General features: G+C 34.1%; 1 pseudogene; it reads left to right on the plus strand.

Moving 5' to 3' along the window:
• The first annotated feature begins 91 nt into the window (after positions 1-91).
• Positions 92-1,234, plus strand: LOC104748577 (putative F-box protein At4g10190 pseudogene; annotated as a pseudogene).
• Positions 1,235-12,819: the final 11,585 nt, after the last annotated feature.

Below are 12,819 nucleotides of genomic sequence, written 5' to 3' on the forward strand. Positions count from 1 at the left end.
CAGTTTAGAAAATAAAATAAAAAAATATTTGAAAGTATAATTACTTCGGTATATATCAAATCTAATTGTATCAAATAAAATTTACGTAAAACAACTCATTCCGTCTCCCTCATTCCCCAAGTATTCAACCCTAATTTCGAGCACTATGCATCTCCCAGAGGATTTGATAGTGGAGATACTCGAGAAGGCTTCAGCAGCTTCTCTAGCACGATCAAGATGTGTATCTAAAAGATGGAAAGCTCTGATCAAAGATGTGAGATTAGCGGAGACGCGTTCTCATGCTACGGTAATCATGCTGATTGGCTTTAGGGTTTATCTAGCGAGTGTCAATCTCCACGAAAGTTACGGAAACATGGTATTGGTTACAGATCAGTTTAGGCTCAAAGATCCTTTTTCTAAATCTTCAGAAGAAGTCAAAATAAGCGACATCTTTCACTGTGACGGCTTATTGCTATGCACCACCAGAGACATTAGACTTGTTGTTTGGAATCCGTATTCACGTGAAACCAGGTGGATTCGGCAACCACGAAGCTCCTACAGGAAATCAGATTACTTTGCTCTCGGTAAAACCTCATGCAACAAGTACAAAATCTTGAGGATGCAACAATTTGGTAAAGGTATCCCATACTTACTTAAGTCCGAAATCTATGACTTTACGTCTAGTTCGTGGAGGTTTGTTGGTAACACTAGAGACGGGTATATACAACGGTGGAAGGGCCGTGTCATGTCTGTAAATGGAAATACTTACTGGCTTGCTTCTAGTAAAGACAATAATGTGGATTTCTTACAAAGTTTTGATTATTCAACAGAGAGTTTCAGAAGTGCGTCTCTTCCCGATGATCATCATTCTTATCAAGTTTGCAGCTTATCAGTGACAAGAGAAGAACAACAACTTTGTTTTTTTACTAAGGTAGAGCGGCGTATAAATGTGTGGATTGCAACTAAGATTGAGAGTAACGGCGCTGCGTCATGGATCAAGTTACTATCCGTTGCTTTAGCCTGTATCCACCAGCCTTTTGTCCTTTGTAGTGCGATGAATTTCTTGGTCGACAAGGAGAACAAAGTTTTAGTGTGTCGCGGAAAAAATGGGGTCTCCAACAAGTTCTTACACATTTTGGGAGAAAATAAATCCATACAAGTGCATCATCACGATGCCAAATCTGAATGCTCACTTCTTGTCAATTATGTTCCATCTTTGGTTCAAATTCAACAAGGTTCTTTGAAGAAAAGGTAAAAAAAAAAAGTACCGGAGCAAGTAGTGATTTACACAATGGTCACACTAATTTATGCATTCTATCCAACTCTTGAGATTTTAAACGTTATTTACGTATTGCTAATTTATATAACGTGTTTCCAAACGATGTTTTCAGATTTTATTCCTGCCAATCGAATAATCATGTTGGTTGTCTCTCTTATATCCTAAGACTTATACTCTAGCTTTTGTTTCAGATTGAGCGGATCATGTTCTTTTCATATGGTTTATAGAATTGTGTCTGGGGTTATATATTTGCAGTATATATTAAACTACAATAATCTTGTTTTTTTATGTATAAACAAAGACCAGTGACAACAGTTTACGCTTTGTGATTGATCTTGAATGATCCTAAAACTTATACTCTAGCTTTTGTTTCAGATTGAGCGGATCATGTTCTTTTCATATGGTTTGTAGAATTGTGTCTGGGGTTATATATTTGCAATATATAGCTATAGCCGTGTTCGGGATCGGTTATCTAGGATCATTTAGAGTTTATTATAGAAACTTGGACACCTCAATTAGCTGTTTCACAATGAGTGAGACATTTAGGTACTTAATTAGACTATGTTAGGGGTAGATCTTCACCCCATTCAAAGGTCCGGTCCAGAAAAGGCCCAAATAAACCTCCAAGGAAGGACATGTATTTTGGTCTTTTTGGAGGACTAACCGACACAGTTCCCTATAAATACGGATGTACGGCGTTCGAGAAAAGGGGTTGCAGAAAAGAGGAAAGAATACGGATACGAAGTATAAATTCTCTCATTCAAAGTCTTGAATCGAAGAGCTCGCAGCTCGTATATTGTTTCTAAGTTCGATATATTAACTCGTCTAGTCCTCTTTGTAGTCCGACTTTTGTGCTCCGGCACCGATTTATAAAGAGAATTTCGATCTCCTTTTTTACCGAACTAAACATTCTAATTGTGACCGATCTGGACATCAACAGACTAGAAGACGAGAGTAGATTATGGTTAATCATCATCGGTTTGGGATGAGTTTCATGGCCAACCATGAAAACAAAGTTGTAATGTCTTGTAGTTTTCACACACTACTTTAATTTATGCACTATCTATAATCTATATATACATTTTCTAAGTACATTTAGCAAATAAATCCTGAAGTTGCCACCTATTTAAATTTACAAGACTGCCATTGGCATTAATTATTAATTTGTTTTTCATTTTAGTAATTAATATTAAGTTTCTATTTTTGAAAACAAGATTTCCCATCCTAATAAATTTCCAAAACAATAGGAACCACTCTCTTTAACATTAAGTATTAAGTTTATAATTGATTTAATTAATATTAAGTTTCCAATTTTACAAAACAATATTTTCTCCATACCCAAATTCCTAAACAACCGGCCTAACCAAGAAACGAATGGATTTTCGATCTTGGAGGAGGATCCGTGGCCGAGATTTTTGATCTCAACGCATTGATTTCTCCCTAAAATATATGTTCAAAATCAAATATAAAATATATCATTCAAAAAAACTAACGGTATGATTTTAAAAGGTAACAAACATATTTACCATTCAATTTGATATCTTATTCAAAGAATTGTAATAAAATATATTGCTTGCTCACAGATATTGCTTGCTCACAGATTTATTTTTATTTTGTATTACGTATTTAAAAATAGTTTTTACTTTCACAGGTTTCATATGATGAGTTTTCACGGGCTTCCCGCCTAGCATGGCGGGTTTGGAATATAGAACCAACACTAACATTATTAGTTTATCTCATATATACTATAGATTTGTAATCATAGTTTTGAAAATTAACTTATAAATTATTTAGTATATGAACTACAAAATATTACGCATACTATAACACATTATTAATATTCCAAAAAAAAAATTAAATACACATAAAATATATACTAACATACTATATAGGCATATACCTCTGTTTAATTCTAAAAAACAAAACAAATCTAGAATTTTATATTCTATCAAATAACTAATTTAATGTAATTAGGTTATAAACTTTATAAAACGTGTGAAGAAGAAAAAAATTCTTAAAAAAATTCTAAATTAATTAGACAAAAAGTTAATTAATTGAAAATTTGAAAACTAAATAAATTAAAAATTATTATTTAAAATACAATAATTTATAATTTAGTCCCACGGTGTACCGCGGGTGAAATCCTAGTATTAAATAAGTTGCTACTTGCTACTCTACAATTTGTTTTGTTCCCAAAGAATATATAATTCCAGTTTATATCCAACGCAAGTCCAATATATAATGTTGGTTTTTTTTCAAACGATAGTATTTTCTGTAATCTTGAATGATTCATGATCATTAAAACTCTTCTGGTTTCTTTTATGTGAACACCACCAATCAGTGATAAAACTCTTTACCATTTGTTTCAAGTTGAGCTATATATGTCCCTTTTGATAGCTGGACTCTATAGTTATGATGCAAAATATAACTAGTACGTACGTGAGATCGTATAATCTCCACTAAAATGCGCAACCGTCTCATTTCCTTCTCGCCACAGAATCTCTCTCTCTAGTTTCTAATTTGATTGTAGTCCACTCAAGTGTGGCAAAGCTCATATGAGGGGGTTTTTTATTTTATGTATGATGTTCATGTTCCATTGCTCTCTCTATTTTATGTATGATGTATTTGGGTGTCATAGTAATTAAAGTGTAAACTTTTTTTTATTTGGTATAAACTTTTTTATTTGGTATTAATTTTAACATTAAACAAAAAAAAAAGTACCTAACTAAAAATTCTATTAGATATATCTAACTAACCATGTATAATGACGACGAGATTACGAAAACGCAAAAACATTTGGATTCCAGTGGAAGGCTTGGGCCTCGACATCCGATTTGATTATTTTTTAGGTCTAAAACCTCTCTTCCAGGTGATCCTCATTCTTATCATATTTTCAGCGTATCAGTGACTAGAGAAGAGCAACAACGACTTTGTTTGCTTACTCAAGACATGACTGTACATGCGCAGTTCCAAAATAGGGCACCTTTTATCGATATATGGATCGGATTGCAACTAAGATTGAGAGTAACGGAGCCGCGTCATGGATCAAGTTCCTATCAGTTACTTTAGCCAATATCCCAGAGCCTTTTTGCGTTTGTAATGCGATGAATTTCTTGGTTGACACGGATAACAAAGTTTTAGTGTGTCCCGGTAAAATTGGGATCTCCAACACCTTCTTACACGTCTTGGGAGAAAATAAATCCATTCAAGTGGATCATCACGATGCGAAATCTGTATGCCAACTTCTCGTCAATTATGATCCAAGTTTGATTCAAATTCTTTGAAGAAGGTTAAAAAGTATCGGAGCAAGTGATTTATAACGATCACACTAATTTACGCATTGCTCATTTATGTTACTTGTTTTCAAACGATTTCCAGTTTTTTTTTTTTGTTTCCCCTGCCAGCGGAATAATATTATTAGTTATATCTCTTATCAAACTATTCAAGTTTCTTTTGCGATTTGTGATAGAACTTGAATGATTCTAAAACTTATGTCCTTTCATATGGTTTATTGTGTCCAAGATTATATTTTCAGTGTATATAATGGTGACTTGTCCTATATTCGCAGTTTATAGAAAAAAGCCGTGTTTGGGATCAGTTTATTACGGATCTAGTGTTCACAAGAAGAAGATTTATATCTGAATGAATCATCTCGGGGCTAGAAACTTGGACACCTTAGTTGTTGCCTTCTGGGCAACAACTTGTTGCATAGTGAATCTATACTACTTTCTCTGTCCCACAAAGATTGATATTTTAGGATATTTTTTTTGTCCCACAAAAATTGATGTTTTGTAAAACTCAAGGAAGTAATCATTGAAAATATTTAAAATTTTAAATTATAATTGGTTTAAAATTAAATAATATCTTTTTTTTAAAGAAAAAAATATATTTAAACTCATTAATTATTGTTTTCTTAAAATGTGTAATATCTCAAAACATCAATCTTTGTGGAACAGAGGGAGTATTAATTCGGGAGCACACGTAGGTATAAAAAAAAAGACAAAAACATAACATATATCCATGTTGCCAAACAGACCCATTTACCTACATAATTAAAAAAAATCCCTACAGTAATAGTAACAGTTGATAGATATTACCGAAAATAACAATCCAATTTAATATAATTCAATAAAAAATTTAAAACAAATCATCATTTATTTTTGATTTTCAAAAACTTCCGTAAGTAAATCATACGAATTTGACAAAAAAAAAATCATACTAACTAATTATAGTTAGTATTAGACGGAAGCAAAAAAAAAATTGATTGTTACCAAAAATTTTAAAAATAGTTATGATATTTACCAAATATAATCTAAATAAAATATTTAGTACTTTCAAATATAGCATATTTTGCGAATAAACTTGGGATTTTAAATTCGTCATTATCTCAAAAATATTTTCTGATTTGAATGCGATGCATTATCTCAAAAAATCTAATCATCTAAATTCTACTATAAATATAGTAGTCGAATGAATATTCACTATTCACTAAACAATTCAACGATTTTCTATACTATTACAATAGCATTCTAAAAACAAAATTTTCTCTATAATCACTACAAGAAAACCTGCATTTAGCGACTACCAGTTGTGACTCTTTGTTCAGTCGCAAAAAATAGCAACCACTTAGCGATTGAATTACGACTGTTTCCCGACTAAATGTAAAGAAGAAGCAAAACAGTCGCAAATTTACGACGGAAACATTATAGTCGCAAAACAATCGCATTTTGAGACTGTTCAGTGACAATAATTTGTAAAACACAAAGAGTCACAAATTAGCAACGATTTTGCAACGTATACTCGGGTCACAAGTTTATTTATCGATAACTTGCTAACTCCTATTTTTTGCGTTGAAGTTGTTACGACATGTGCGACTTATTTGCAACTTCTTTTGCGACTGTTTAGCGACTAACACCTGAATTAGCTACTGGTTTGCGACTTTTTAGCAACTCTCGATTTGTTGAATTTGAAATTTCACATTAGAGAAATGTTAACATGTTTCTATACACATTTCCACTTTGAATTGATCAATATCAGTCATATAAACTTTGTCAAAGCTTTCCATTTTAGTATTTAGACACAAAAATTTCATAATATCTAAATCATTGTAAAGAGTATACATGTTATTTCATAAGAAGGTTTAGGATTCTATGAAAATTGCAAAACAAAGATATAAAAACAATATTTAAAGGTCATAAACTATTCCATATACACTATAAGACAATCATGAGTCCATATTGTTGATTGATATCAATAGAATTGTGCAAAAATTATAGATTCCAAAAATTTGTATTGTGACCAAAGTCGGAGAGTCACAAAAGGGTAACACATTGCGACTAACTTGTTACTAACTTTGGGACTCTTGATTTTTGCGACTATCTTGCTACTGAATTTGCGACCACTGTGCAACACTTTTGCGACTGTTTAGCGTCTAACACCTGAGGTAGAGACTCTTTCGCGACTGTTTAGCAACTAACACCTGAATTAGCTACTGGTTTGCGACTCCTTAGCAACTCTCGATTTGTTGAATTTGAAATTTCACATTAGAGAAATGTTAACATGTTTCTATACACATTTCCACTTTAAATTGATCAATATCAGTCATATAAACTTTGTCAAAGCTTTCCATTTAGTATTTAGACACAAAAATTTCATAATATCTAAATCATTGTAAAGAGTATACATGTTATTTCATAAGAAGGTTTAGGATTCTATGAAAATTGCAAAACAAAGATATAAAAACAATATTTAAAGGTCATAAACTATTCCATATACACTATAAGACAATCATGAGTCCATATTGTTGATTGATATCAATAGAATTGTGCAAAAATTATAGATTCCAAAAATTTGTATTGTGACCAAAGTCGGAGAGTCACAAAAGGGTAACACATTGCGACTAACTTGTTACTAACTTTGGGACTCTTGATTTTTGCGACTATCTTGCTACTGAATTTTAACCATTTTATTATTTTTGCCAAGGTTTAGGCGCGTAATATTCCCCCCTTTTTTTTTAGTATGTGTCTCTTTTGCGACCACTTTGCGACTCCTCTTCGTTAATTACTAGGCAAATTTTTTAGTATGTGTCTCTTTTGCGACCTCTTTGCGACTCCTCTTCGTTAATTACTAGGCAATGAACACAACAAATTCCCTTGTTTCTCTCTTTCTATTTTGACAAAGTTTCAAAAACCTTTCAACTCTCTCTTCTTTCTCCTCTCGAATCTCTCCTCTTCCTCTCAATCGATCAAATCTCGCCTCTTCTTCTCTCAAATCTCTCCTCTTTCTAAACTCTCTCTAATGGCTGGTAGGGGTCGCGGAGGCAAATCAGCTGGAGGTGGTAGGGGTCGCGGAGCCAGATCCGCTGGAGGTGTTAGGGTTTATAATGGTGCGACTAATCCCAGTTCTGCCGCCGTTAATCAGGCCTCCAATGGTGCGAGGGAACCCATTGGAGCCGCAGTTAATCAGGCCTCCAATGGTGCGACTTCACGCGGAGGTCGAAGTGGTGTCGGAACGTCGTCTCACTCCTCAAATCCATCAGGCTCTCAGTCCGTGAGTAATTCGTATAGAACTATGCCGTCCCAGTTTCCACCGAGGACACAACAATCGCCTCCTGCTTCTCAACTACCGCGGGTTGCTTCTCCACCACCGCGGGTTGCTTCTCCCCCACCGCGCGTTGGTTCCCAACAACCGCAGGTTGGTTCTCAAGCACCGGTTCTTGCTCCTCAACCACCGCCTCCTCTTCCTCCACTTATACAAGAACAAGAAGAGGATTACGAAGAAGTAAACCCTAATCCCAATCATGCCGAAGAAGAAAACCCTATTCCTAATCCTGCCGAACAAGACTACCAAGGTTTGTTAGATGCAATGCTAGCTCTTCCAGGCCGACAACATCTCCCAGTTCTGTCTGTCGATCCCATCCCTGACGTTGAGACTCTATGGTAATTTCTCTTAGAGTTAGGTTGAGTTAGAGGTTGTGTTTTTTGCTCTTAGAGTTAGGTTGAGTTAGAGGTTGTGTTTTATTGTTTGGTAGGTTGAGATTGACTGTTTGTTTTGAGATTGAGATTGTTTGTTTTGTTGATTAAGTTGAGATTGAGATTGAGATTGTTTGTTTTGTTTTGCGATTGAGATTGAGATTGTTCTCTTTGCTCTTAGTGGTAGGTTGAGATTGATTGTTTTGTTCATTAAGTAGAGGTTGTGTTTGATTGTTTCGATAATACTGATTGTGTTACTTTGTATTGGTTAAGACTGATTGTGTTTGTTTTGTGACAGGTTTAACAGACACAAAGGAAAGATTTCTCGCGTGATCTCTGGAATATTTAGAAGGAAATTCGATGGTCCTTACTACAGCTGGAAGGTTACTCCTAAACACATTCAAGAGAGATATTTCAGGACATTTGCGGTAATGTCTTATAGCTTTCAAAGTTTTATTATCTCTCATAATTGACTTAGTATCATCACTAACTTAACTCAATTGTAATATGTAGCGGAAGTTCTATTGGGATACTGAGATTACTGAGCTTGTTAGAGAGGGGTTCTTAAAGATAGCCAAGAAGCGAATGAAAGGCATTGTTAGTCAAGCTAAAAGCAGTGGTAAACAGCCTGTTTGGATCACCAGTGCAGAACTGTGGGCTGAGATGTGTGAACATTGGAACGAACCTGATGTAATGGAGAGGAGCACAAATGCCTCGCAGTGCAGAAACTCTGATCGTGGTGGTCTTGGAGTCCACAAACACCTTGCCGGTCAGAAATCATATGTGCAAGTTCATCAAGAAATGGTAATTTAACATTGCTTCCATGATATAACACCCTAAACACCTTGCTTCCATGATTATAACACTCTAAACACCTTGTTTCCATGATTTTAACATTTCACAATTTCTTTGTAGGAAGAAGAATTGGGCCGTCCGGTATCATTTGCTGAAGTGTTCATGAAGACACATACTCGAGCTGACGGATCGTTTGTTGATCAAAAAGCTAAACAAGTAGCTGAGACTTATGAGACAACATTAGAGGAGAGACTGTGTGAAGTGGACGATGATGGTCCAGAAAATTCAGTGAATTCTTCTGAACGTTCAACTCATCGTACTCTTAGCATTGATGAAAAGAATGATATCTTTCTTAAGGTAACTCCTTAGTTTCTTTATTTTGATGAGTGTGTATGGTTATTCTTCATGATAACTTTCTAACCTTGATGTTTCTAACCTTGATGTTTTCTTTGTTTTAGTGTACTCAAACAGATGAGAAGGGAAACCTTTTTGGTCTTGGATCTCTTGTTGAGACAGTAAGGAAAGGGAAAAGGAAGGAAAGATATGCAGAATCTTCTCAACCATCACTTCTCTAGCTTCATGAACAACTTCGCAAGAAGATAGCTCATCTAGATGCTGAGAATGCCCGACGTGAGAAGGAGCATCAAGAGCTTCTCATCTACGTGAAAGAGAAAGATCCAGCATATGATACTATTATTGCTTCCTTGCGACCAAGAGTACCAGCAACAACACCAGCAACCACACCTGAAGACTCCACACCTGAAGACAACATACCACCAGCCACCGTGTCAGGTACTCACCAGCCACCAAGTTAGACACAAGACCAGCCACCACATCCCCTTTCTCCACTTACTCCAAGTTATAAACATTGTCTTTTTATCTAAAAAAATATGAATTGCTTGTTTGAGACATTTACTTGTTTTTGCTTTAGGATGATATTTTGGTTAATACAATGATTATGCTAATCTTTATGTTTAATGAATGATTTTGATATCTTTTGTGGTAATTTGGTTTTCAATTGTAATTTATTGTGATTCATACCAAATTTGATAGATAAAACAGGTTTATTATATGCTAAAATCTCACCAATTTGCGACCAAATTTATTTCTATGAAATTATCAGACTAGTGGCAAAATGGTTACTAATAAACGAGGACTATTTTGCGACGACAGAAAGGAGTCTGAAAATGGTCACACAACTTAATCACTAACTTGCGACTGAACTGTAACTACGTTTACGACCGAAGCTTCCTAATATAGATAGTCTGTAAAGAGTCGCTTATTAGTGACTATATTAGAGCAGTCATAATTCCGTCGTAAAATTGCGACCATTTGAGACACCTAAATTTTGCGACAATTTTTAACGACTATCTGAAATAGTCGCATAATAGTCGCAAAGTAGGTTTTTGCGACGGTTTAGCGACGATTGTTGGTGTCGCTAAACACATGTTTTCTTGTAGTGAATTGTGTTGTTCATTTTGTCTATATAATTATTATATATATTTCATTTGTATTTATTTGTTAATAATGACTAATGTTTATGTGCAGTCATACAGACGACACCAGAGCATACATGAATCGTCGTGGTCTTGAGTCGGAATTTTTATGGGTTATGGAGTTAAGCTACCTCTTCTTATACGATGATTCTTATGATCTAATAATAGTTGTTACGTTATGTGTACTCTCTCCCTCATATGTTTAAGTGTTATAAATTGATTTTTGATCTTCCAGATGAATTTCATCTGATCTCTTCAGCCCAATTTCATTGAACCAATCTATTGATTATAGTGTACAATACTTTTAATATTTGAAATCTTAACGATTTGGTATTGATATATAAAAATATTAACGATTAGCTACATATTGAATGGAAGAAAAAAACATGGAAGGAATGAGGATAGACTTTGATTTAATCTTCACACAATGAACGTACATCAAATTATTTTCTTGCTCTCATTGATTTAGAACTTTAGTTTTGGGATTTGACTTTAATATAATTCTTCTTTGTAGTTGTCAAGACACGAGCTGTACAAGCAATTGTGGTCATGGCAAGAACTGAGGGTACATATATATATATATATATATAAAATATATCACACTATTTTATGGTTCATGTTTTGTTTTTAGTAATATATCACACTATTCTACGTAGACAAATTCTAATAAGTTTTTTTTTTGTCACAAATTCTAAGTATAGATGTTCCACAGGTATCAAAGGAAATCATCGGTTTAATCACTTCAGCTTAAGCAATATTAATCTTCAATAACATAACAATTTAGAGCTATCATCCATGGCTCATCGATCAAACATATAGCCAAAAGATGTACGATTTGATTTTTGATCAAATCTTATATTTCACAATGGCGCAGGATAAAAAGAGTAATCGATTCATGGAGAAGTCACGGGAAACTCGGCGGATCGATCGTGTTCCATTTCATGGAATGCTGTTAATAAACATATTCAATTTTTTCATAGATGCTATTTATATATATTAAAGATATTTTAAATAATAATATAAAATAGTGTATTAAAAAGAATAATCTGTGATTTAAATTTTAATTAATTTTCCAAAAAAAAATTGATTAGAAAATTAGAAAATTTAATGTAAAAATCACATTGGAAATATAAAGTGACCGTCTATGTGAAACAAGAAAAAAAAACTCTAGAGAGAGTAATTTTTAGTATTGAAATACTAAATTGATTAATATTTAATACAATGAAAGAAAAAAAGATTAATATTTGATAATTCAAATACCCATCAAAATATGTAATTAATGAAACGGGAACATGAATATAACTGGGAATTATGTAAATAACTAATTATCAGAGATTTGTGTTCATATATATATTATTCAAATCTTAAAATAATTTGTAACATATATACACATATAACATAATTATCAAAATTAAATTAAATTTTTAAAAAGAGAATTTTATTTTATGTTTCAACTGTTTAGTATTAATATTAAGTAAAGCATTAACGACATAGAATCTAAAAGAAAAAACAAAGAGGTCTTGAGGAAGCTTATAGAGAGGAAGAATTGTTCTGGAAGGAACAGAGTCGTGAGAAATGGTGTCGTGAGGGTGACCAGAATACGAGGTTCTTTCATGGCAGTGTTCAGAGGAGGAAAGTTCAGAACAGAATTTTGTCTTTGATTGATGGTAATGGTATAGAACAGTTCTCGGAAGGGTCTAAAGGTGAGGTCGCTGTCCAATACTTTCGAGACATGTTTACAAGTTCCAATCCTGAAGCCATTACTGAAGCTTTAGATGGCCTGCTGCCACGAGTTACAGAGGAGATGAATGCCTTTCTTACGAGACCTGTCTCGGGAGAGGAGATTCGAACAGCAGCATTTAGTATCCGAGGGGATAATACTCCTGGTGCAGATGGGATGTCTGGTCATTTTTATCAAACTTACTGGGATGTAGTTGGTCCGCAGGTGATAGAAGAGGTTCAAAATTTTTTTGACTCGGGTTCCCTTCCTGCTGACTGGAATTTCACTCAAATATGCCTCATCCCTAAGAGGACAAATCCATCGAAAATGACTGATCTGCGTCCAATCAGTCTATGCTCTGTTTTATAAAAGATTGTATCCAAAGTCATGTGTACCAGATTGAAACGTTTTCTTCCACTCATCGTGTCGGACACACAGGGTGCCTTTGTCGCTGGTAGACTCATATCAAATAATATTTTGTTAGCTCATGAGCTGATTCACGCTTTGAGAACTAATTCGAGTTGTGATGAAGATTTTTTGGCTATCAAAACGGACATGTCGAAGGCTTACGACAGAGTG

Source organism: Camelina sativa, chromosome 15 (genome assembly GCF_030686135.1).
Source record: "Camelina sativa cultivar CO46 ecotype springtype chromosome 15, ASM3068613v1".
In the NCBI taxonomy this organism is placed as follows: domain Eukaryota; kingdom Viridiplantae; phylum Streptophyta; class Magnoliopsida; order Brassicales; family Brassicaceae; genus Camelina; species Camelina sativa.